Source organism: Meles meles, chromosome 3, assembly GCF_922984935.1.
Source record: "Meles meles chromosome 3, mMelMel3.1 paternal haplotype, whole genome shotgun sequence".
Taxonomy (NCBI): domain Eukaryota; kingdom Metazoa; phylum Chordata; class Mammalia; order Carnivora; family Mustelidae; genus Meles; species Meles meles.
The window spans coordinates 51,661,926-51,685,847 of NC_060068.1; the positions used below are offsets into that span (position 1 = coordinate 51,661,926).

A 23,922-nucleotide genomic window follows, 5' to 3' on the forward strand; every position below is an offset into this window, starting at 1 on the left:
AATCAAATGCCTTCAAGTGCAACGACAGATAATCCAACCCAAAATGATGTGAATAAAGAAAAAAAAAGATTGTATTTATTGGCTTACATATCTGTTCATAGCAGCTTCAAAAAAGGTCTGGATCCAAGCACTCATCAAACCTCAGCCTGTCTCGGGGCGCCTGGGTGGCTCAGTGGATTAAGCCACTGCCTTCGGCTCAGGTCATGATCTCAGGGTCCTGGGATCGAGCCCTGCATCGGGCTCTCTGCTCTGCAGGGAGACTGCTTCCTCCTCTCTCTCTGCCTGCCTCTCTGCCTACTTGTGATCTCTCTCTCTGTCAAATAAGTAAATAAAATCTTAAAAAAAAAAAAAAAAAACACCTCAGCCTGTCTCTAACTCTTGATCTCTCAGCCATTCTTTCGTCTATGCTAACTTCATTTTCAAACAACCTATTTTCATGTCAGAGCCTCTGAAACTCCAGGTCTATATCTACAGTTGTACATTATAGTCAAGAGTTCTTACTTGTAGCGACAAACTCTGACTCTGAGGATTAAACAGAATGGAAGTTTCTGATTTGTGGGCTACAGAATTGTTGTAAAGGCTGGAGAACTAGACCCACAGCCAAACTTGCAAAAAGAATGGTATAAAGAGACTAACACCAGTTATCTCACGGCCACCACCAACACCATCTTCCCTACCTAGGGACCCTCAGAGTGACTGTCCAGGAGTTACTAGCTTAAATATAGAGCCAGTTTCTATGTGAACCCAAAAGCATAGTTTTTCTCCAGGCTGCAGAGTCAGAATTTTGGTCTGTGTGAACCAAAAAACAAGATAGAAGGATGTCTTCCTTTCCAGGACCCTTCTAGCAGACAAGCTATTAGTACAACTAACATTGTAAGCTTTTAGAAAAATGTTCTAAATAAAAGCCATGTGACAAATGAAGTAACTTGGCTAATAGTCAAAATATAAATTGCAAAGGAGTTGGTGGCACTTCATAATTTTAAGTTTTGACTAATTGAAAAATAATTGAGATTTGGCACTATCTCTTACATGAGACTTTAAGAAAAATAATATGCAGACAATATCATCCACATAGTTTTTAGTTGATAATAAAGTTTCTTTTATACTCTCAATATGTTTGGGTCTTTCACTCAAATACAGGCCATGGTTTTCACAAAAGGATTTTAGGACATTGTTCACTCATTCTTGAAACAAATTTAACTTTATCTAATGCTAATTACTTCTATACACTTATTAAGATAAAAATGCTTCTAATATTTAAAATCAGTTAAACTGCAAAAAACATGAGGAATGTTCCAAAAGGATTGCATGCCATCTAGACTAGGAACAAATGTCTGCTTTACTTAACATACATATCTTTTGTAATTAATTTAACTTGGCAACTCAACATTTTTGCACCTGTCTAATGCATTTCATGATATAAAGATACATTTTTAAGGCTATTTTCCATCAGTTTCTTATAAGTTTTTCTCCATATGGCAACAAATTGAAAGTGCTGTGCTTGTCAGAAGCTGGATGTGGTGTGTATTGAGAGCTATATATAGAAGTGGCCCTCAAGAACTTAGAAAATGAAGGAAATAGATTGCCTCATGAGAAAAACTGCAAAATGAGCGTAATTACCCTATCTTTGATGGGCCAAATCCTCCTGCAAAAGAGACAATTTTCTGGGCCTTCAGAGCTATAATGTAAAGGTGATATTTACGTATATACCTGACAGATCAGTCAAGGAAACCTAGACAAGGAGAGTCTGAGAGGGTAGTTTGGGGTCCCTCACAGCAGACACAAAGGAAAGTTTAGGGAATAATGTTGGCGGTATCCATCCCAACAGGTTCTTGATGAGAGGGAGTTTTAGGCATCATATTTTGAGTACCTTGGTAAAACTATGTCTGTGGAGACATAGACACATCCGCCCTGATAATAACAAACATTTGACTGATCTACTGACTCTTGTTTAAATTCCTGTGTTCACCAGGCAACCTTTTAATCACATGTACCTTGACTACAGAGGGAGAATAAGTTCTTCATTCCAACTGTGGGTCTTCTATTTTCTATGGCAATTATTTTTCATCTGAAGTTAATAAATTCACATTTTGATATCTCCCTTAGTCTACTGGGTGGCTTAGGTTTAAGCAGTGTCACAGGCCTCCTAGAAATTGACTGTTATTAGTGGCCTTTCCTTGAGCCTACTTGCAAAAGCTGATCTATCCAGAGATTTCTATGCTGGAATCTAAAACTAAGCCACCATAGCTAGAATATTAGAAATCAAAAAGACACCTATAAGCAAAGTGAGAAACCATAATTCACTAAGAAAAAAAGAACTGGGGATGATGTTGTGAGTTAGACTTCCACACCCACCACCAGGTAGATAGCTCAATTCTGTGAAACCTACCAATGAGCATCGTCTCAGGGCCTAGGACAGAGATGAATGTGGCCCAAGCAGCCTTTGAAGTGAAATATTCTTCCCCAAATATGTCTTGAGTTTATGGTGAACAAATTGTGTGTGAAAGAGGGCAGAGACAGAGGTAGAGATGAAGGGGGCTTGGGAGGAAGTCCTTTAGTAGATTTTCCCGATGGCTGGCCTATAAATCAAATACCAGTCTGAACTTTTCACGGTGGTGGCCAATGTGATAGGTATCAATCATGGGAGCAGGAAAAGGAGAGCAGTGGCAGATGCCTCCCCATGCATTTGCATATCATATATCCTGGGCTTGATCCAATATAGCATCCCAACATATTATATGTATAATAGAGTGTGTCCTAATATTTGTATAACTCTTCTGCCAGCATTGCTGCGTCCATTATGATCGTTCTAGTGACTATTAACCTCTTTCCAATCTCCCAGCCCTAGGAGGAGGGCCATGTTTCAGTCTCAAGCCAACCATGAATAGAAATTTTCTCAAGTGTGGATTCTGCTACAAGTCAGATAACAGTTGGTTAGCCAACAATGACTGAGTGCTTACTATGTTTCTAGTGGTTAGGATAGTTTAAACTAGAACCACAGGGATGCAGCTGGGTAGAAAAACACTTTTTTTAACGAAAGGGGCCATAGTCTCCAGAAGAGAAAAAAATGCTCTGAAAAGACAAAATAAGAAATGTTTTAATTTGCATTTCTCTAAACGTGAGTGGAATTGAACAGCTTTTCATATAATTAAGGGAAATTTTTATATCCTCTTTGCGAGTTTTCTGTTTCTATCTTTCCCACATTTTCTAGTGATTTTGATCTTCTTCCCCTCTATTTTTTATCTTTTTCTTTAAATAGACTTCATGTTTTAGAACAATTTTAGATTTGCAGAAAACTTGAGAAGATAGCACAGAGCGTTCCATACACCCCATACCAAGTTTTCCCTATTATTAACATCTTACATTAGTATGGTACATTTCTGACAGTGAGCCAGCATTGATACATTATTATTAACCGAAGCCTATTGTTTATTCAGATGCTTTTAGTTTTTACCTAATGTCCTTTTTCTATTCTAGGATCACATCCAGGGTACAACATAACATTTTGTTGTATATTTTCTTAGGGTCCTCTGAGCTGTGCAGTTTCTCGGATTTTACTTATTTTGGATGACCTCAACAATTTTGAAGAGTACTAGTCAGATATTTTATAGGATGCCCCACTATTATTATTTGTCTTCTATTTTTCTTTCTTTCCTATTTTCTTTCTTTCCTCTTTCTTTTCTTTCCTTCCTTCCTTCCTTCCTTCGTCCTTCCTTCCTTCCTTCTTTCTCTTCTATTTTACTCATAGGACTGGGGTTACAAGCTTTTTGGAGGAAGACCACATAGGTAAAGTGTTATTTTCATAACATTGTATCAAGGGTGCATACTATCAGCAAATGATCTATGAATATTGATGTTGAGCTTGATTATCAGTCTGACTTAGTGTTTGTCAGGTTTCTCCATTGTAAAGTTACACCTTATTCCCCACTTTCGGTGGAGTACTCTTTTAGAGGAAGTCACTGTGCATAAACTACACCTAAAGAGTGGGGAGTTGTGCTACCCATCATTGAGGGTGGAGCATCTACATAAATTGATGAGGAGAACAAAGGTTAAAAAAAAAAGTCATTTAAATTAAATCTCCTTACAAGTTACAGCCCACTGATAGATACCTGAGACAAGCAGAACATGACATTCTTCAAGGAGTTCATGACTGCCTTAATGCTTTAATGTTTCTGTTTCACTAAAGACTAAAGGCAACCTTATCCTGACAATAGCTAAATCTTCATGGTCCTGTAAGACCCTGCTTTCAGCATACAGAAGTTCCTTAGAAAGCTACACTATCTCTACCACTCCTCCCTCCACAAAACTGAAAATATATAATGAGCCTCCCCTCACCCTGCAGGTGCAGCTCTTTCTGCCCATGGGTCCTATCTCCATACTATAATAAAAACACCTCTTTCGCACCAAAATTGTCTCAAGAATTCCTTCTTAGCCATTCCACTCATGAACCCTGGACTTCCAAATTTCATCAGAAATTGTTTGGAATTCTTCTGCACAGATTTGTCTATTCTCTCCCACTTACTACTTTATTTAATCATTTATTATTTCAATATGAGCTCAGATATCTATTTTATACTCTTAACTATAAACAATACTGCTTTTTTTTTTAAATTATTCCAGCTTTGGCCATTAAAACCATCTGGCATGGAGGTTTTGGTGGGGGGGAGATTATTTAAACTACTAATTCAATTTTTTTAGTAGTTATAGGACTGTTCATTATATATTTTATCTTTTAGTTTAAGAATTTGTCCATTTTATCAAGTTATTAAATTTACGTGTGTGGAGGTTTTTTGGTAGTGATCCTCTATTATCTTTTAATTTCCACAAAGTCTGTAATCTCTTCTCTTGAGTTCCGGATATTGGTAATTCATGTCTTCTATTTTTCCTTGTCAGTCTTAGTAGTGATTTATCAATTTTATTAATCTTTTTAAAGAAGTAGCTTTAATTTTCATTGATTTTTCTCTATCTTCTTATAGACAATATTGTATATCATAGACAATTAAACTTTCAATGTCACTCATTTCTTGTCTTAATGTTCTTGTCTTATGTTATGATTTATTTCCTCATACTTGCTTTGAGTTATTCTGTTCTTTTTCTAGTTTCTTGAGGAGGAGGCTTTGATTATTTATTTGAAATTTTTTCTTATATAAGTATTTGATACTATTAATTTTCCTCTAAGTACTGTTTTAGTGGTATCCCACAGATTTTGCTACATTGTATTTTCATTTAGTTTAACATTTTTTATTCCCCTTGAGGATTATTCTTTGATGAATTTAGAAGTGTATTTTAAATTCCAGATGTTTAAAGATCTTCCTGTCATTTTTTCTTTTATGGATTTCTAGGTTAATTCCATATGGCTAGAGGATGTACTTTGCATGACTTCCACTCTTTTACAGTTGTTCATATTGTTTTATGAGCCAAGATATGATTTTCTGGGTAAATGTTTGTACACTTCAAAACAATGTGTATTCTGCTGTTGATGGGAAGAGTGCTTTATCAGTGGCAACTGGGTTCTGTCGGTTGATTGGATTCATGTTCCGTTTCTCCTTGATTTCCTTTCTACTAGGTGTATTTTAATGAAAGGAGAATGTTGAGATTTCTCCTGTTTTTAGAAACAAAACTTCCAAATAGTTGCTGGGCCTTTTTCTGCTGAGCTTGAGGTTACATTATCTAGCTTCTTTACAGTTGAGTGTAAACTTGTGGTTAAGTTCTGGCAATGGGATATGAGCTGATGTAATGTATGTCATTTCCTAGTTATACTAAAAAACCGATGGAACTACCTTACTCCTATCCTTACCATCTTAGTTGTCTGGGAAGAGGGGAAGAGCTAGAATAGAGCTGTCTTCATCCCACAGATGGAAACCACATGTTGAAGAGGGGAGAATAGCCTGTATCACCCACCTCTGGATCATCATGTGAGAAAAAAATTATACTTTTACTTAGCTGTAAGCCAATTTATTTATTTATTTATTAAGATTTTGTTTATTTGAGAGCTCAAGAGAGAGCACAAGCAGGGGGAGAAGCAGACTCCTTGCTGAGCAGGAAGCCCAATGCAGTGCTCATTCCCAGGACCCTGAGTTCATTCCTGTTCAAAGGCAGACCCTTAACCTACTGAGCTACCCAGGTGCCCAAGCCACTCTATTTTGAGGGTGTTTGTTACTGCTACTTAGTTTAAATACTATCATATACCATTTTTTAAAAAGATTTATTTATTTATTCAAGAGACACAGAGAAAGAGAGAGAGAGTATGCAGAGTAAGAAGGAGAGGGAGAAGCAGACTCCCCTGTGAGTAGGGAGCCCAACGTTGGGTTCGATTCCAGACCCTGGGATCAAGACCTGGGGTGCAGGCAGATGCTTAACTGGCTGAGCCACACAGGTGCCCCAGATACCAAAATTTTAAAAAAAAATTAATTAGATTTATATATTTCATCATGAATAAAAGTAAAAAAATACAATTTCCAGTGAAAAGAAGTAAGTTGCTGAATGATTAACTGACAGGTTTATAGAGGTGAAAATGTGGAAGAAAAGTTACATTGTTTAGATATAAATAAAATTAAGAAAAGTATACACAGGAATGTTACATTCAGTTTAAGAGGTACATTTAGGTTGCATGGAGCACTGGGTGTTGTGCAAAAACAATGAATACTGTTATGCTGAAAAAATAAATAAAATGGAAAAAAAAAGAGGTACATTTAGGGAAGAGGGGCCTCAAGGGAACTTTGTTACATTTTATTTGATTCCAAAAATACCAAACAAATATTGCAAATTTTATAATTTGGCAAAACTGGGTGGTAAAGATGTATATTCATGATAAATTTCTCTCAATTCATACAGATGTTTGAGACATTTCACACCTAAAAAGTAATTTAAAATAAAAGACTTCATGGAGAAAGCATTATTTGCCTTGAAAGATATATAGGTTTTATATATACATATTTTATCAGTCTTTATTAGTTTCCTACTGCTACTGTAATAAATTACCACAAAATTAGTGCCTTATAACCATGCATATTTATTATCTTACAATTTTGAAGGTCAGAAGTCCAATATAGTTCTGGCCAAAAATGGAGATGTCAGCAGGGCTGTGTTTTTCTGAAGGCTCTAGGGAAAAATCCATTTTATTACCTTTTCCAACTTTTTTAGAGGCTACCCACATTCACTGGATCATAGTCCCCTTCCACCTTTAAAGCCAGCTGTGGGAGGCCGCGATAAGGCTTGAGATGAGGACCAAACCAGGCCCTGACTTGTGTCTCCTTTAAAGTCCGAATAGCCTAACGAAAGGTTTAGGATGGAAAAGTTGAGTAGCACTGAGAAAGGGTCTGTGCTATGTGTTGTGCGCTCGCCTACGCAATTTCCCACACGTTTACTTGTTAGATGAGAGCAATTTGGTTGGGGTCATAAATTCATAACTGGTCCTTGCTGTTCCAGCACAGCTTATGAATCACTCTCAGGTTTGTTGTTACTTCTTACATGTTTTGAGTTACTTTGGAGTCAGTGCAGCTGGTTAAGGAGTTATCTGAAGACAGAGACCACTGGCCTTGGAGAGTCTGCATTTAGACCGTGAGAAGTAGATAATGGGGAAGTCTGGAGGGTTTTTTGTGCATGTAGTAAATTCTTTTGCAATCAGTTAAAAATAGTTACTGTTGGCTATATAATGCCTTGCTGCCTTGAATAAACTCGGCATTTGGTGGAAATCATCCCCGGTGCTCCTCCTGCCCCCATCTCTTTGTCTCTTTCATTTCTTTTCATCAGTCTCTTACCCTCGCGTTCCTGGTCGATTTGTCACGCGGGCCGTGACAGCCAGCGATAGTGGGTCATGTCTTAATCAAGATGCGTTCTCTCTCTTTTGGACTCTTCTGCTTCCCTCATCCCCACTTAAGTACTGTGTTGTTACATTAGTTTCACCTGGAAGAATCTCCATCTTGAAGTCAGCTGAATCCTAATTTCATCTGCAACTTAATTCCTCCTTGCCATGTAGAATAACATATTCACAAACTCTAGGGATTAGGACATGGACATCTTTGAGGAGGAGCCCATTATTCTGCCTACCATTGGGTCCATCATGTATTCTTTGTTTACAAGCAATAGAAATTGTCTCTAACTTAAGCAGATAGGGAATTTATTAGGTGGATAATGGTTTAACTGATAGAATTACAGAGAAGCTGAATAAGTTTGTATTGGAAAAGATGTGGAATAGCAGCTTTGGGTGTCAAGAAAGTGGGAGATAATAGACAATCTTTAATAGACACTATTACCTTAATGAATCAGCTCTAATTGTGTTTTATTCTTATGTTGCTTGAGATTCAAATTCCAAAATCTGACTGGTTTACCTTGAGTAATGTGTCCACTCCTTGACCAGAGCTGGGATGAACATCTCGACTGAAGAACCCGCCAAGTTTGTATACAATGAGGGGTGATACTTCCCCAATAAAAAGTAGATATTATTGTTAGAAGAAGGAGAAATAGATGTCAGGAGGACAAAATAGAAGATGCCCACTATAGTACAGCAGTGTCAGCTATGTTGTTTATAGAATCATGAAAATTTGTATGTTTTATGAAAAAGTTTAGTTTGGAAGCATCTGGGTCATGCTCAGTCTGTTGAGCATTCAATTCTTGATTTCTGCTCAGGTGATCTTAGGATGATGGGATTAAGCCCTGAGTCAGACTCTATCCTCAGCAGGGAGTCTGCTTGAGATTGTCTCTGCCTCCGCCCCTCCCTTCTCAAATAAGTAGATTTTTTTTTTAAGGTTTAGCTTATCTAGCATAGAACATGAAATTATACTCACAAAATAACAACAGGAAAGTAGGCTCAGCTGTGTAGCACTGCTCCTAAGTGCGCAAGTGAAAGATTTTACCTGGTGTCCCAGGGAATATATAGCAATGGAATGTTTTAGGATTGAGGAGTAATACGATTGAAACTAGTTAAGGAGGCTCAGGTTAATGGATTTGGGACCAAATGGAATAGGAAGTCAGATTCAGAGATACAGTTTTGCCATTAATAGTACAGAACAAATCCTACCTAGTTATTTTTACTTTCTCTTCCATTAGAAGCTGAATTTCTAGTGAAAGATGAGTCTGATTTCCTAGAAATCAATTTTTTTTTCAGATCTTGGGAGAAGGATGCAAGAGTCAAGATTTTCTGTGATGATATATCTAAAAGCTCCTACAGACTCAGCATCATCTCCTATAATAGCAACCAAAAAAGCAAGCATACACCAACACCTTCTTTATCGTTCACTCCTCATTTTTATCTATCAGATTCCATAATTATTTACCTCATTATCCTACCTATTCAGTAGTCACTTTCCCCAGTTATTTAGCAAAAGAGTTACACATTCATTCTAACCATATCTTCAAATAGAATATGTTCCACATAAAATTTGAAAGATGATTTTCAAGGAAAATAATAAAGTCACACATTTGAAGGTTGATGGCTAGCCTTTAAAAAAAGAAATTAGTAAAGTAAGTTGTTTGAAAGTCAAAAATGTTTGCAACTTACATACGTGATGAATATAAAAAGAATTCCTGGTCAGAACTACCAAGGAATCCTAGAAGCAATATGAAACTCATGCTGTGAATCTGAAAAGGAATGTAAAGTATTAAGAAGTACTATCAATGTACCATCATCCCTGCCTAGAAATATTTTCCCCTTGCTTCTGAAACATCATCCATTTTTATCTGGATTATAACAGCTCCTCTTCTATCTCCCTTGTTTTTCTGGCCAGTGGAATCGATGAGTCATTTCACCATCTGGTCTAGAGGAAAGGGAGATGTGTATGGCTGAATAAAGCTCAGTATTATCTGCGTAATGATGGCCCTGCGGCCCAAAATATCTCTCTTTCTCAGTGTCCTCATCCACACTTAGTTTCTCTCCAAAACAAAATTAGGGGGTATTCTACAAGAGCAATTTCTGGCTACTTATGCCCAGTTCTAAGTCAACAATTCCAAACTCTTGATCATAGGAAGAGTATGCAACATTGACTTCTCAAAGGTTTGGTAATGGCTGTAAAGGTTGGATTAAATTAATTTAGCAAAATATATAGCACCATATTTTTCTGAACTACCATTCAAAATTCTAAATAACACCACTCCCCAAAACCAAGATCAACACTTGAAAAGGAAAATGCCAGTCTTTGCTTAGAGGTAGAGTTAGGGTTGCCCAAATGCTGCAAGATTTCAGTTCATCGTGTGTGTGTGTGTGTGTGTGTGTGTGTGTGTGTGTACACATGCATGTATAATCTGCTAAGTACCAGGGTACAGTGGTGAACAAAGTTGATATTTATCTTGTCTTCATGGAGTTTATAGATGAGTGGGATCAAACATATAGACTATATATAAAATATATATGTATATATATCAAGGAATCTAAGACCTTTATTTAAAACATAATGGGGGTGCCTGGGTGGCTCAGTAGGTTAATCCTCCCACTCTCAGTTTTGGCTTGGGTCATGATCTCAGAGTTGTGAGTTGGAGTCCAGCATCAGGGTCTAATGCTCAGTGTGGAGTCCATTTCAGATTCTTTCTCCCTCTCCCTCCCCCCGTGCTCTTACCGCCACACCCCGCACTCCCTCTTTCTCTCTCTCTAAAATGAATACACAAAATCTTTTTTAAAAAAAGATGAAACGTTACAATGCCAATTGTCAAATTTTGCTTCTGTAAGATTAGTTTCTTTTCACAAAGAGTTAATGCTTCATACTGCTATATTTCGTATGTATGGCCTTATGCTCTGTTTTCAATTTTTAAAATATGGATAAGAATTTTGTAGAAGAAAGAAACCTACTAATAAAATAATTGGCTGAACACTGACAAGCATTGCTGAGGAAAGATGATAAAGGTTATGGTACATCTGTTGATCAAGATACATGAGGTATAGTTGATGATACTGGTAATGTTCGTAATAAAAACAGATGACGTAGTGCATATAGAGTTTCAGAAATTTAGAGCTGAAAGGCATCTTATTAAGAAAACTTAATCCAAATATTTCATTTTGTAAAAAAAAAAATAACATGGTAACTTCTTTTAGGTTAAGGAATCAGTAAAATCAGAATTACAACTATTTTTCTCCAATATCATTCTAAATTTCCATGGCAGCTGATATTTAATTTCAGAAGAACTGTTCATATCAATCAATCGATCATTATCATCACCAGCCTTTTTTGAATGTTCACTATGTGCTGGCTACTGATTTAAACACTAAATTATCTTCTTAAACTTTACAATAACTCTTTAGAGTAGATGCTGTTATAATCCTCATTTTTCAGATGTAGAAAACAAGAATTAAAGAGGTCACCCAGTTACTAAGAAACAAGGCCAGGATCAAATATTGGTCTGACCCCAGTAGTTAAAATAAAACCTTTAACTACTCTGCTGTGTTCTGAGTAGCTAGAGTTGTCAGATCTAGGTCTCATGGGTGGATGTTATAAGAAGGACATTTTCACCTTATATAAGGAGGAAATTTCTAATATTCCACTTCTAGGAATTTAGAATTGAAATGAAATCCTATTTCAATGAGCTCCCGCAACACTATAAATGTTGGAATGGGTCTTACAGAAGGACTTCTGCATTAAGTAAGAAGGTGAACCAATTAGTATCAACTCTTCCTTCTAAGCCTTCAGATTTTTTATCTTTTCACTAATTTGTGATAGTGTTGTAGATCTCAAAGCCCATTTGTTTATTTTGCAACTACTAAACTTAGAAGAATATATTTCTAAAGGTATCTAAACATTCACATTTCTATTAGTTATACCGAATGTTGGTTCTGAATGTTGGCTATGTTCTCTGAAATGTCATTTCTTCTGAAGCTTCTGTGTCATTTCTTTTGGCTGCCTCCAATCTCAACCTATTTCTTGTTTGAGGAATTCTCTACTATACAAATCTTTTTTTTTTAATTTATTTATTTTTATTTGTTTATTTACAGCATAACAGTGTTCATTTTTTTGGCATCACACCCAGTGCTCCATGCAGTACGTGCCCTCCCTATTACCCACCACCTGGTTCCTCAACCTCCCACCCCCCCCACCCCCACCCCGCCCCTTCATAACCCTCTGGTTGTTTTTCAGAGTTCATAGTCTCTCATGGTTCATCTCCCCTTCCAGTTTCCCTCAACTCCCTCTCCTCTCCATCTCCCCATGTCCTCCATGTTCTTTGTTATGCTCCACAAATAAGTGAGACCATATGATACTTGACTCTCTCTGCTTGACTTATTTCGCTCAGCATAATTTCTTCCAGTCCCGTCCATGTTGCTACAAAAGTTGGGTATTCGTCCTTTCTGATGGAGGCATAATACTCCATTGTGTATATGGACCACATCTTCCTTATCCATTCATCCGTTGAAGGGCATCTTGGTTCTTTCCACAGTTTGGCGACCGTAGCCATTGCTGCAATAAACATTGGGGTACAAATGGCCCTTCTTTTCACTACATCTGTATCTTTGGGGTAAATACCCAGCAGTGCAATTGCAGGGTCATAGGGAAGCTCTATTTTTAATTTCTTCAGGAATCTCCACACTGTTCTCCAAAGTGGCTGCACTAACTTGCATTCCCACCAACAGTGTAAGAGGGTTCCCCTTTCTCCACATCCTCTCCAACACACGTTGTTTCCTGTCTTGCTAATTTTGGCCATTCTAACTGGTGTTAGGTGGTATCTCAATGTTGTTTTAATTTGAATCTCCCTGATGGCTAGTGATGATGAACATTTTTTCATGTGTCTGATAGCCATTTGTATGTCTTCGTTGGAGAAGTGTCTGTTCATATCTTCTGCCCATTTTTTGATATGATTATCTGTTTTGTGTGTGTTGAGTTTGAGAAGTTCTTTATAGATCCTGGATATCAACCTTTTGTCTGTGCTGTCATTTGCAAATATCTTCTCCCATTCCATGGGTTGCCTCTTTGTTTTGTTGACTGTTTCCTTTGCTGTGCAGAAGCTTTTGATCTACTATACAAATCTTAAGGAAAGACAGAGCTTCCCATTACACTCACAGAAAATGCCAGATACTTGCTTTCCTACTCTCTACTGGCAAATGACTTGGGCTTTCATAATCAGGTGCCCTCTCCAGGGACTTTGACTCAGAAGCTAATAGTTGCAAAAAAGCAGTCAGGGAAGAATTTGTTTGGCAAAAACAGCAGCCAGTTCTGAGTGGCAGAATCGCCACAAGCACCATTCTGTGCTGGCCTAGGCTGTGTCATACGGTGCTCAGTGGGGTCATGGCAGTGTCCTCACCTGGCTGGTTATGTGGCATGCCTCTGGCTATGGTTCGGCGTGCCCAGCCTCTGTTTGTTCCCACCAGTTTCCCAAGCTTGCTTCTGCAGTCTTCTTTACACGTCTCTATAGCTACCCAATATTTTTTTTCATAAATTTTCTTTTTTTCTTTAATTAACCAGTTTTTGGTCAATTACAATTGTAATTTAATGATATAGTCTCCATCATAAGGAAATAGTATTCATCACTTTCCATTTAACTGTATCGTTTCTTTCTTTTACAAGTATGAGATTCATTAGAAACTGAATCTCTATTGTTTTTAGTGCTCTGTGCCAAGCATACCCAGGTATATGATCCAGAGAATGTTCTCTAGGGTGGAATAATGTGTTGTGTCAACATACAGAGTATGTTCAAACCACGTAGATTCCCCTCATGAATCTACATGAAAGTAATATTAAAGAAATTTAACAGTGTAAACCACAAATTATAAAGATAATGGGAAGAAGGGCATCAGCACATGTGAGAGCTCATAAATTTTTAGAAAACAAAGATCAAATGGAGGAATTAACTGACTGGAGCCAGGCAGGAAAAAAAGCTAAATACTCAAGGATACTTGGAAGGAGTTATTACAGCTGAGCTGGGAAACGAGCACACTTAAAGAACCTCAGAGACACTTGATATTTCAGAAAGCGAGGTATGAGTACTATGAAGAGCAGAAGATACAGAACTGAAGAAAGATCATGGAAAACTCTCTGTAAGTGCTGAACAGTAGAAATACACTTTGAGCCAAAGTTACAATTTTGAATATTATCAAAGACAAATTAAAAAAATAAAAAGAAACAGTGAAATTAATATTGATATATTTTAATTAACCCAACATATCTAAAATATTGCTTCAACATGGAATAAAGATAAAAATCTAACAATTTTGGAGATATTTTCCTTTTTATTGAACTCTGTCTTTACAAGCTGTTGTGTATTTTACCCTTCTGTGCATCTCAGTTCAGAGGAGTTACAATGCAGTTGTTAGGTAGCCATGTGTGGCTAATAGCTCCTATATTGCACAGTGTCATTCTATATGAAAGCTATGAAGAAAATAAAGTAGCCAAGTATCTCTTCAAGATGAAAAAGTTAAATATGTTTTCATTCCCCTGAAGAAACTGGATGGCCCTGGAGCAAAATTTTGGCATCTTAGTATTTATGATTCTTTCAGCAAAAGAGCTAGTGGCCCTTAAGGTGAGGTCTTCCTCTCAATGGGCCCCACTCAGATTCACTTGACTTATAATTTGCTTATTACTTTCAAATAAGAACACAAATCAAGGATTATCATATACATGAAGAAAGCTGGTGTTAAGAAGAGTACTGGTTTAAAAATATTGTACATAACACTGAAGGAAACAGTTACTTCAAAGAATGGAAAGAAACTTTAAAAACAATAAAATAAACCTCTAATTAGAATCTTTAGGATCAGTGAAATGGCAGAATAGCAATTTCCTGTTGTCATTCACCCACATAATGCTGATTTTTAACAACCACGCACAGATCAGAGTACTTTGGTGGGAGTCCACGAGTCCAGAGAAGACGTTAAAGCAAAAAATCCAAGAATGTGTTGTGTCTGTTGAAGAGGGTAGGAAGAACAGCTTCATTTTACCCGTGACATCCCTCTCCCAAGGTAGCACAGCTCAGGGCCAAGAGAGATCTGTTTAATCCACAATTTCTCCCATTGGGGAAAGTGAGAACATAGTGAATGAGCACCTCTGAAAATGGAATATTATTTTGCATCAAAAAATATAGAAATCCTGCTATTTGTACACCATGGATGATCCTGGAGAACATTATTCTAAGTGAAATAAGCTAGATACAGAAAGACAAATATTGCATGATCTCACTTATATGCGGAAAGTCAAAAAGTCAATTCATAGTAACAGAGAGCAAGATAGCGGTTATCAGGGTGAAAGAATCAGGGTAAAAATGTCATAGGGTACAAATTTCTAATTATATGAACGAGTCCTGGAGACCTAATGTACAGCATGGTAACTATAGTTGATAATAATTTTTGTGTACTTAAAATTGCTGAGAGGGTATATATTAAAAAAAGATAGAAAAGGTTATTGTATGATGTGATGGATATGTTTAAAAGTTTGACTGTGCTAATTGTTTTACAATGTGTATGTATAGCAAAACATCACATTGTATACCTTAAATATATATGATTTTATTTGTCAGTCATAAAAGTGAAGACGGGGAGAAACTTTGGAACGATTCAAGAAAAATTATATCCCCAAAAAATAAGAACAGTATGGCAAAAGGGAGAAAAGTTAGAAATTAAAAATATGATGGCTGAAAAATTAATTCAATGGAAGGAATTAAGGATAAAGTTTAAGAACTCTAAGAAACCCGGAGGAAAATAGAGAAGATGAAACGGTGAGAGAAAAGAATTGGAAGAGATCTAAAAAGCAAAGAGAGGGGAGGAAATTAGCAATCTAGTAATATAGAAAAATTTTCTGGGACTCAAAGATTTAGTTCTCTATACAGAAAAAATTTACTGAATGCCTAAACAGATGAATCAAATATACCCACATTTAGAACAAATTGTTACAAAATTTTTGAACAAAAAAAGATACAGAAAATGTGCTAAAAGCTTCCAGAGAGAAAAAAACAGGTCACCTACTGTTATCATTCAAAATCAGTTTCAGAAAACTTAATATACTCTTGCAAGTTTAAGCAGAAAAAGGATTTATTATATTCTACAAAGTGGCTGGTAGAGCTGATGAAATTGCCCCTAATTTGGGCATCCAAGAATGATCTTCCAAATCACACTGGAAAGCTGGACCACCAAGAGAACTTCTGCCCTTGCCATCAGAAGCAAAACAGAGCATCAAGAGCTGTTCAGTGAATCAAGGAAACCATCGCTCCAGTTCCCAGCTCCAGAACCCCAACCTATGTTGGAAGGTTGAAATGAAGGCTGAAGAAGCCAGTCTTTATTGTCCATTATAGTACAGCCCACATTCTTCACGATTAAAGTTTCACAGCTGCCATATAACTGCGTTTAGTCTCTCTGGGAAAGGAGAGAACCACTATCTTTATCAATCACCGCATCCACTTCTTAGTCCTATGTTGATGTCCTGAAACACAGTGGTTCTCAAATCCTAGCCTGCATTAGAATCACCCAGAGAGTTCATTAATCACAGTGCTGAGCCCCACTCCCAATGTTTCTGACTCAGTAGGATTAGGATACAATATGAAAATTTCCATTTAGTTCCTAGGGAATGCTGATGCTGCTCGTGAGGTTTCGATAGTATGAGAACCACAGGTGTAACCCATAGAATATATTATGTCACAGGCTATAACTGTGACATATTTTCTTCTTTCAACTACCTATTTCATGTTCTTTGCTCTCTCTCTTTTAATTTAAAGTCAATTAATTGGGGCACATGGGTGGCTGAGTCATTAAGCAACTGCCTTCCACTCAGGTCATGATCCCAGGGTCCTGGGATTAAGTCCCGCATCGGGCTCCCTGCTTTGCCCTCTGCCTGCCTCCCCCTTCCTGTGCTCTCCCTCTGCATCAAATAAATAAATAAAATCTTTAAAATAAATAAATACATAAATAAATACATTCAATTAATTAACATATAATGTGTTATTTGTTTCAGGGGTACAGGCCTTATATAATAACCAGTGTTCACTACAACACATAACTTCCCCAGTGTCCATCACCCAGTAATCCCACCTCTCCACCTCCCTCCCCTCCATCAACCCTCAGTTTCTTTCCTATGATTAAGAGTCTCCTCTGGTTTTGTCTTGTTTCATTTTTTTCCTCTTTTGTTCTCTTTTGTTCTCTTGCCTTCAACCAGAACACAGCTGGTTAAAGTTCTTTAACTATTTGGTGGGGATTCTCAGCATAAACTTGGAACACATGACTGAAGATGGCTCCTCCTCAGCCAGCACGGGTCATTGAATCCCCCTGTAAGGAAGGACCTCTCCCCCATCACATCTTCTCTCACCACTAGGTGGACATTACGTCTTCAACGAATGTACTTCCAGTGTTTCATAACAGTTTAGTCTTTATCTGTTACATTATCTAGGGTTGCTTAATTAATACATGATTTTTTGTAACAAAATATTGTAAATACATGGCAGTGACTTAGCAGTTGGTCAGTGAGTGGTGAAGCAACTGATTTCAGATGCTGGAAAGATGGAGATCCTTGCTTTGCAATGTCAAAGCATTTGGTTAAAAAACAGCTATCACTGTGGTAATTTGGGAGGCAGATAAAGTGTGTGCAGTCTGTAACTCCAGGGGAAAATTTTTGCAAACAGAATGTTAGAGTTGTATATTGTTGCTACTGACTATTAGGCAAAGTATGAGATCAAAGAGATGAGGTTAGACAAAAAAAAAAAAGGTTGGAAATTCCAGAAACTTTGTGGCTGCAAATGACTGGAAAAGTGGACTTTCACCAGGCCCTAACCTGTAGATAAATAACTAGGAAAAGTTTTGATCAACACAGGACAATTAAGACTAATCTTTTGGGAGAAATAGTGCAGTTTAAGAGTATGACTTTCTCACCCAAACCTGATGGTAGTCACCATTAAATTAAAAGAGAGGCATGGAGGTTAAGATGCAAAGAATTAAACCAGACTTGAGAATTAAATCTGGCACAGAACTTTGGATATAGCTAATCATAAAACTGCATGGAAGAAAAAGATCAGAACTTTCATTAAGATTTGGAAGGAATTCTATTGATAAAGAACTATGAGTCTAGACTAGAAAAACATTTCCCTGTTCAAACTTTAAAACAACCATTTGGTGAACTTTTGGTTGCAAGCACAATGAATTAACTTTCATCTGACTAACCTTCCCACTGAAAGCAATGATGAAAACTGGGGAAACATGCAAAACAAATGTTTGAAGGCATTGAAGAGTTAGCAAAGCAGGTAGGACTTGGTAGCCTATGATTCTTGAGAGAAGTTAAGCACAAGGTTAGCTTCACATTATTCTGTCTTTTTTCCTGAGTGTATACACCAAACTGTGGTACCAAGGACTAGAGTTCAAGCAGAATATGGTATTCTTAGTACATGGTGAAGACAAGAAGTCAGAGTACAAAGTTGTCAAATGGCTGAATTATAGTGGAACATCCCCAGGAGGAAGGAACTGCATAAAAGGAACATCAAAACCTTCATATAAGTTCTCTTTTAAGTTGTTGGCTGATTCTTAAATGATATAGGCAAAGAACAAGACTCCAAGAAACCCAGCAGAAAACAGTGACTGAGATTATAAAGAATGAAGCAGAGGTTTCAGTAGTCATACAGTTTGGGAGTCAAAAATAGGAATTTCAGTCCTGCCAAGAAGAGGGATCTTAGTAAATATCCCAAGTTTCCAGTTGAGACCCCCCCCCCAAATGGTCACACCCTAAGAGTCAGAACCACATCCTAGGTGTAAGGTGTATATCCTAATAGTAAGGACAAAACCAAAGTAGAGTAGTCTAACAGAGCCCAAAACCAAGCCTCCATAAGTTCAAGGTGACCTGCCAGTAGATGATGATCTCCAATAACTAAGCTATATCCATGCTAGGCTAATAAAAAACCTCAGAAATCCTTCATATTCTTTCCTCCATGTTGGCACTCAAGCTTAAAATGAAAGCCTGTATTGAAGATGATAGAGCTCAGGTCCTAAAATGTGAAGCAGAGCTTCCCACCCATCCTACTGGATGGAAGTAATCTCGTGTAGGTGCTACTGAATCTTAATAAGGATTTCAGTTGTTTCAATGGCTAGAGTATCTTAATATACTTAATATATACCTAATATAACCTCTCTATTACTTTATTTAAACGTATGGCATAGTTTTTATTATATCTGTTTTTTAGTTGAAGAAAATAAGGCTCAAGACAATTAAATGACCAACCTAAATAAAGGTCATTTCGTTCATAAATGACAAGGCTAAGGTTAGATTTTCTATTTCTTCTTGAGTCAGTTTTTGTGGTTTGCATCTTTCTAGACATTTGTCCATTTTTTGTCAAGGTTTTCTACCTGTTAAGCATACAAATGTTCTTAGTTTTCCCTTATAATTTTTTAAAATTTCTGTAGGCTAGTAGTTGTGTTACAGTAATTTGAGTGTTCTTTTTTTCTTGTTCAGTCTAGCTAGAGGTTTGTCAATTTTGTTGATCTTTTTGAAGAAGCAACTTCTGGTTTTGTTGAAAATCAGACATTTAAAAGAAACATAATCTAGAAACTCTGGAAATCAGATTCTTCTTCCTCCCTGGGGTTTCTTGTTATTATTTGTTATAGTTGCTTTTTGTTTGTTCAGGGCTTTTCTGAACTACCTACATAAAGTCTGCATTCTTTGATGTGTGTGACCATGAAAGATTCTACTTGGTTAATTTAGTGCTCAGCTTATGATTAGACAGACTTCCTTAAATGTCTGGAACCATTATGTCTTCCAGTGTTTACTTAAGGTCTGGGTGTGTTGGGACATGACATCAACACTAAGCCATGCACTGCCAATTCTCTCTTAGCCTTCATTTCTGGCTTTTACAGAGCCTCAAGGTCAGCCTATGGTAAATCCTTCTGGCCTCCTTGGGTTTTTCCTGATCTTATATACAGGTTAACACAGTCCTGGGTGTGTGGGGGTTTCTGGATTCCTGTGAATACGCTGGAGTTTTTCAAAGCCCCTACAGAATTTCTCCAACTTTTCAAGCTTTTTGGTTACTCTATTGTTTGTCCCAACTATTTTCACTGCCTAAAGTGACTGGAAAGTCCATCAATTCCCTCTCATTCATTGTTTTTGACAAATGCTTCTGGAGTAAAGGCTTTTTGCACTGGTTTGGCTCTGAATCAAATCAAATGAAGACAGCCTTGCAAGTGAGATCTTCTAGGGAGTCACCAGTTAGGTGAAACTATTCTCTTAGAATTAGGTTTTGAAAGCACTCCAATCTCATTCAGCCTCATTCGGGGGCTGGGCTACTGTTTTTCAGTGCAACAGCCAAGCTGGAGCTGAAGGGATTGGGTTAAAACAAGTCAAAACATCACAAAAGCTTGCTGTTCTTACTGAAAGATTCAGCTGTTTTCTTGAAAAAAATGTTTCCTGGATTGCTGCAAGCCTTTGGTTAATATCCGCATTCAGAAGAAGTTTATTCTGACAATTTTGCCAGTTTTTTTTTTTTCACTACTTTTAGTAGAGAATTTTCAGAGGTCCTTATGTCTCCATTCTGCTGATGTCACTGTAAGACTATATAGTTAAAACTCGGGCCCTCTCACTCCTTGACCAATCAGTCCTTTTTCTATGTTATCTGTGGTCATCAAACTTTATATGCATCAGAATCACCTGGAAGGCTTGCTAAGCTACAGGTTGCTGGGCTCGACACTTAGAGTTTCCAATTTAGGACCTAACTGAGAATATGCGTTTTTAAGAAGTTCCCAGGCAGGGCGGCTGGGTGGCTCAGTGGTTTAAGCCGCTGCCTTTGGCTCAGGTCATGATCTCAGGGTCCTGGGATCCAGTCCTGCATCGGGCTCTCTGCTCGGCAGGGAGCCTGCTTCCCTCTCACTCTCTCTACCTGCCTCTCTGCCTACTTGTGATCTCTCTCTCTGTCAAATAAATAAATAAAATTTAAAAAAAAGAAAGAAGTTCCCAGGCAATGCTGATGCTGTTGGTCTGGGGATCACTCTTTAAGGACCACTCTTTTACACCATACCTTCAACCCATTGCCTTAGGGAGTGCTTCTTAACTCTAGAATCAATAATTATTATATGTATAAGCTAATAATACATATTATTATCTCTATATACACATAAATAATACACAAGCTAATATGTATTTAGTACTTACAAGATGGTAGGTATGATATGCTTTACCGTTATTAGGTTTTTTAATCTACTCAAAGACTCATGAATAGACATTATCACTTTTCCCATATTTAAGTTGGAAATTAAGGTCAGAGAGGTAAATAGATTGCTCAGAGGCACAAAGCTACAAATTCAGGAATCATTATAAAGAATATGGTCTGTTTGATTCAGAATACATGCTTTAGGCCTCCACAGCAGTGTTTCCCAAAGAGTAACATAGATCATTTCTGATGCCTTGGATGACTTCACTTGGGGCATGCATGCAGGATTTTAAAAAGTGACTCACATAATGAGAAAGTGATTCCTATTTTAGCTCTAATGTTCTATCCTTTGATTACATCACAATAAAAACACCATTTGCATGTTGATCTTTAATGTGTCTAATGCTTGATAGCCTTGCCTTTTAACAGGTTCAGAGTTTAGGCTGAGACGTTAGTAGGCAATTGTTTCTAGCTATTACGTTAAAAATGGTTTTGTCAGGGGTACCTGGGTGGCTCAGTGGGTTAAAGCCTCTGCCTTTGGCTCAGGTCTGGGATGGAGCCCCACATCGGGCTCTCTGTTCAGCGGGGAGCCTGCTTCCTCATCTGTCTCTGCCTGCCTCTCTGCCTACTTGTGCTCTCTGTCTGTCAAATAAATAAATTAAATCTTAAAAAAAAAAAAAGAAAAAATGGTTTTGTCTACTTTTCTTACCATTGCTTTCAACCTAGGATAGATGATGGAGATTTTCCATCATAGTCTTTTTATAAAGTTTCCCTCTTAAATAAATTGAAAGTAAAAATACATTTATTTAAAGAAAATAATAATACTGTTAGTAGTATACACACAGAGATATGGTATGAAAAAGATTGAAATTTGAGAAACCCTCTAACAAACTTGTCAGTATATCCAATTGAATCAATATGCAACATCCCAAAGGGAGATTAGAGAAGTGTGATTAAAGTATGAATTATCTTTCAAAGAGGGAGAGACTTGGATGGAAAAGAGCCACAGCTTCTAGAGCAACATGTGTAAAGCAGAGAAACATCAAGTGAGAAACGATTTCTTGGTAAGACATGTACTACAAGGGTGGGCTGAGACTTAGATTTGATTTCACAAAATGTCTATAGCAAATTCTTGTAACTGAAATTCCCATAGTAAATTTTGGATAATTTGCTCCAACCAACAGGAAAAAAAAAAGTAAAGTCTCAATTCACTAGCAGATTTTGCAGTTGCCAGGGACAGCACAAGAAGTGGGGCGCTTAATTCTTAGGGGAGGGACGCGATAAATATATCCTGGGCACTGGGTGTGTAAGTGGAAAGAGTTGAGGGGGTTGGGGAATAAGGTGGGAGGAGAGCAGGACTGTAATCAGAGAAGCAGACATGTTCAGGATGAAAAAAAAAAAAAAAAAGGACATGTGTGGGACGAAGAAACAATTTAAATGATTAAGTAAACTGTTACCCGTGTTTAAATTAAGCAAGATGTCCAGGGACTACAGCTGTTGTATTTATTTTGGTTGCATGTGATTGGAGCTGTTACTTCTCGGCTTGACTGCGCATTAGTCTCTAGATGCAAACTGGAAGGTTCTGGTTAGGCCAGGGCTCTAGAGAGGAATCACAGATATCCCCCAACCCCGGCGCCAAGAGAATGAGAAATGATGATGCAAAGGTCTTACTGCAGCGTGGGAGGGGAAAAGGCACTAGATAGTGCTCAGAGTCAGGGTGGGGAAAAGGGCCCTTCTTCTATTTTTTTCTTGTCCCACCCATATCTGAACTGCAACGGATTGAACCTTATGCCAGGAGACAACCTTGTTACTTAGGTTTCCAGCCCAGTTAGGGTTGATTTTAATGCCTCCATTTTGGTTGTTGCTTTGGGATTTCTGAGAAAGTCTAGCTGCGCCAGCTTTTCCCTTAGTTCGCCACACCCCTTTCCCTTTCCCTGAGACCCCGCCTTTTCTCCCAGCCCAAACCACAAAAGGCCGTGCCGGTCCCAGCCCCAGCAAGATGCCCCGCCCCCTCCCCGAACGTCGCAGTGCTGCAGGGAACGGAGGTGGGCCCAGACGGGGACCCGGTTGTGGGGAGTGTAGCTTCATCCTTCCGCTCTTCGGCCAATCGGTGGAGTCCTTCTGAGCCAGAAGGGGGTCCGGAGAGTAGACACAGTCCAAGTATATTTCCCTTTTTCTGCCACGTCCCAACCATTGACGTGAGCCCACTCCTCGGGTTCCGATTGGATAGGTGGATTTTTCCCGCAGAGGTCCTTTGAGTCTATTGGTCGATGCTGCTCGAGGGCGGGGCTTGCATGTCCTCCTCCTTAGCCTCTACCGCGGCACTAGGGGCGGGACGCGCCGCGGCCGCCGCCTCTGCTTCCGCCGCCGCCGCCGCCGCCGCCGCCGCTGCCGCCTGTCGCTGCGCGTTCGGCGGGGGAGGAGTCGGAGGCGGAGAAGAAGGCGGTGGTGGCGGCTGGAGGATCGAGCGCTGTACTCGCTCCGGAGCCGCTGCACGGTTCGGTGAGGGGATTTTTTTTTTTTTTTAATCTAGCTTGTTCTGAGGTCAGGAATGTGAGGGTCGGGGCGAGGAAATTGCTGCCTTCACCCCATTTCTTAATTTCTCTCCTCGAGAAGGAGCAGGGCCTGTCCCTGCCCGCTGCGCCGGCCATGGTGGGTGGGGTTGATGGCTGTGAGAGGCCTTCTTCGCCTCCTGGGCCCGGTCCAACCCGGACCTGAGGCCGCGCTCGAGTCCGTGGCCGCCGGGCCTGCAACCCCCAGCGAATGGCATCGATTGATCTGGGGGTCTCCACCGGCCGCTGTTCCCCGCTGCCTCTTCTGCTGTCCTTGGTGCCGTGGCCAAGGACCCCGCTGCCTTTCTCCCGACACTGGCGGCTTGTATGAGTGTGCCGCCACCAAAACCTCACA

At 38.6% G+C, this 23,922-nt stretch overlaps 1 protein-coding gene and 1 long non-coding RNA gene across 3 annotated transcripts in view; both read left to right on the forward strand.

Annotated features, from left to right (window-relative positions):
* The window catches only part of LOC123938052, a 135,223-nt gene extending 131,309 nt beyond the window's left edge, over positions 1-3,914 (forward strand). Inside the window, exon 5 of the long non-coding RNA XR_006817664.1 lies at positions 3,525-3,914. This is a non-coding gene — a long non-coding RNA (uncharacterized LOC123938052). The remainder of the gene's footprint in view (positions 1-3,524) is intronic.
* A 19,458-nt stretch (positions 3,915-23,372) lies between these two features.
* PJA2 (praja ring finger ubiquitin ligase 2) overlaps positions 23,373-23,922 on the forward strand; it is an 80,559-nt gene continuing 80,009 nt past the window's right edge. For both annotated transcript variants that reach the window (XM_045999276.1, XM_045999279.1), the window contains exon 1: positions 23,373-23,517. The gene's annotated coding sequence lies outside the window, so the exon portion shown is untranslated. The remainder of the gene's footprint in view (positions 23,518-23,922) is intronic.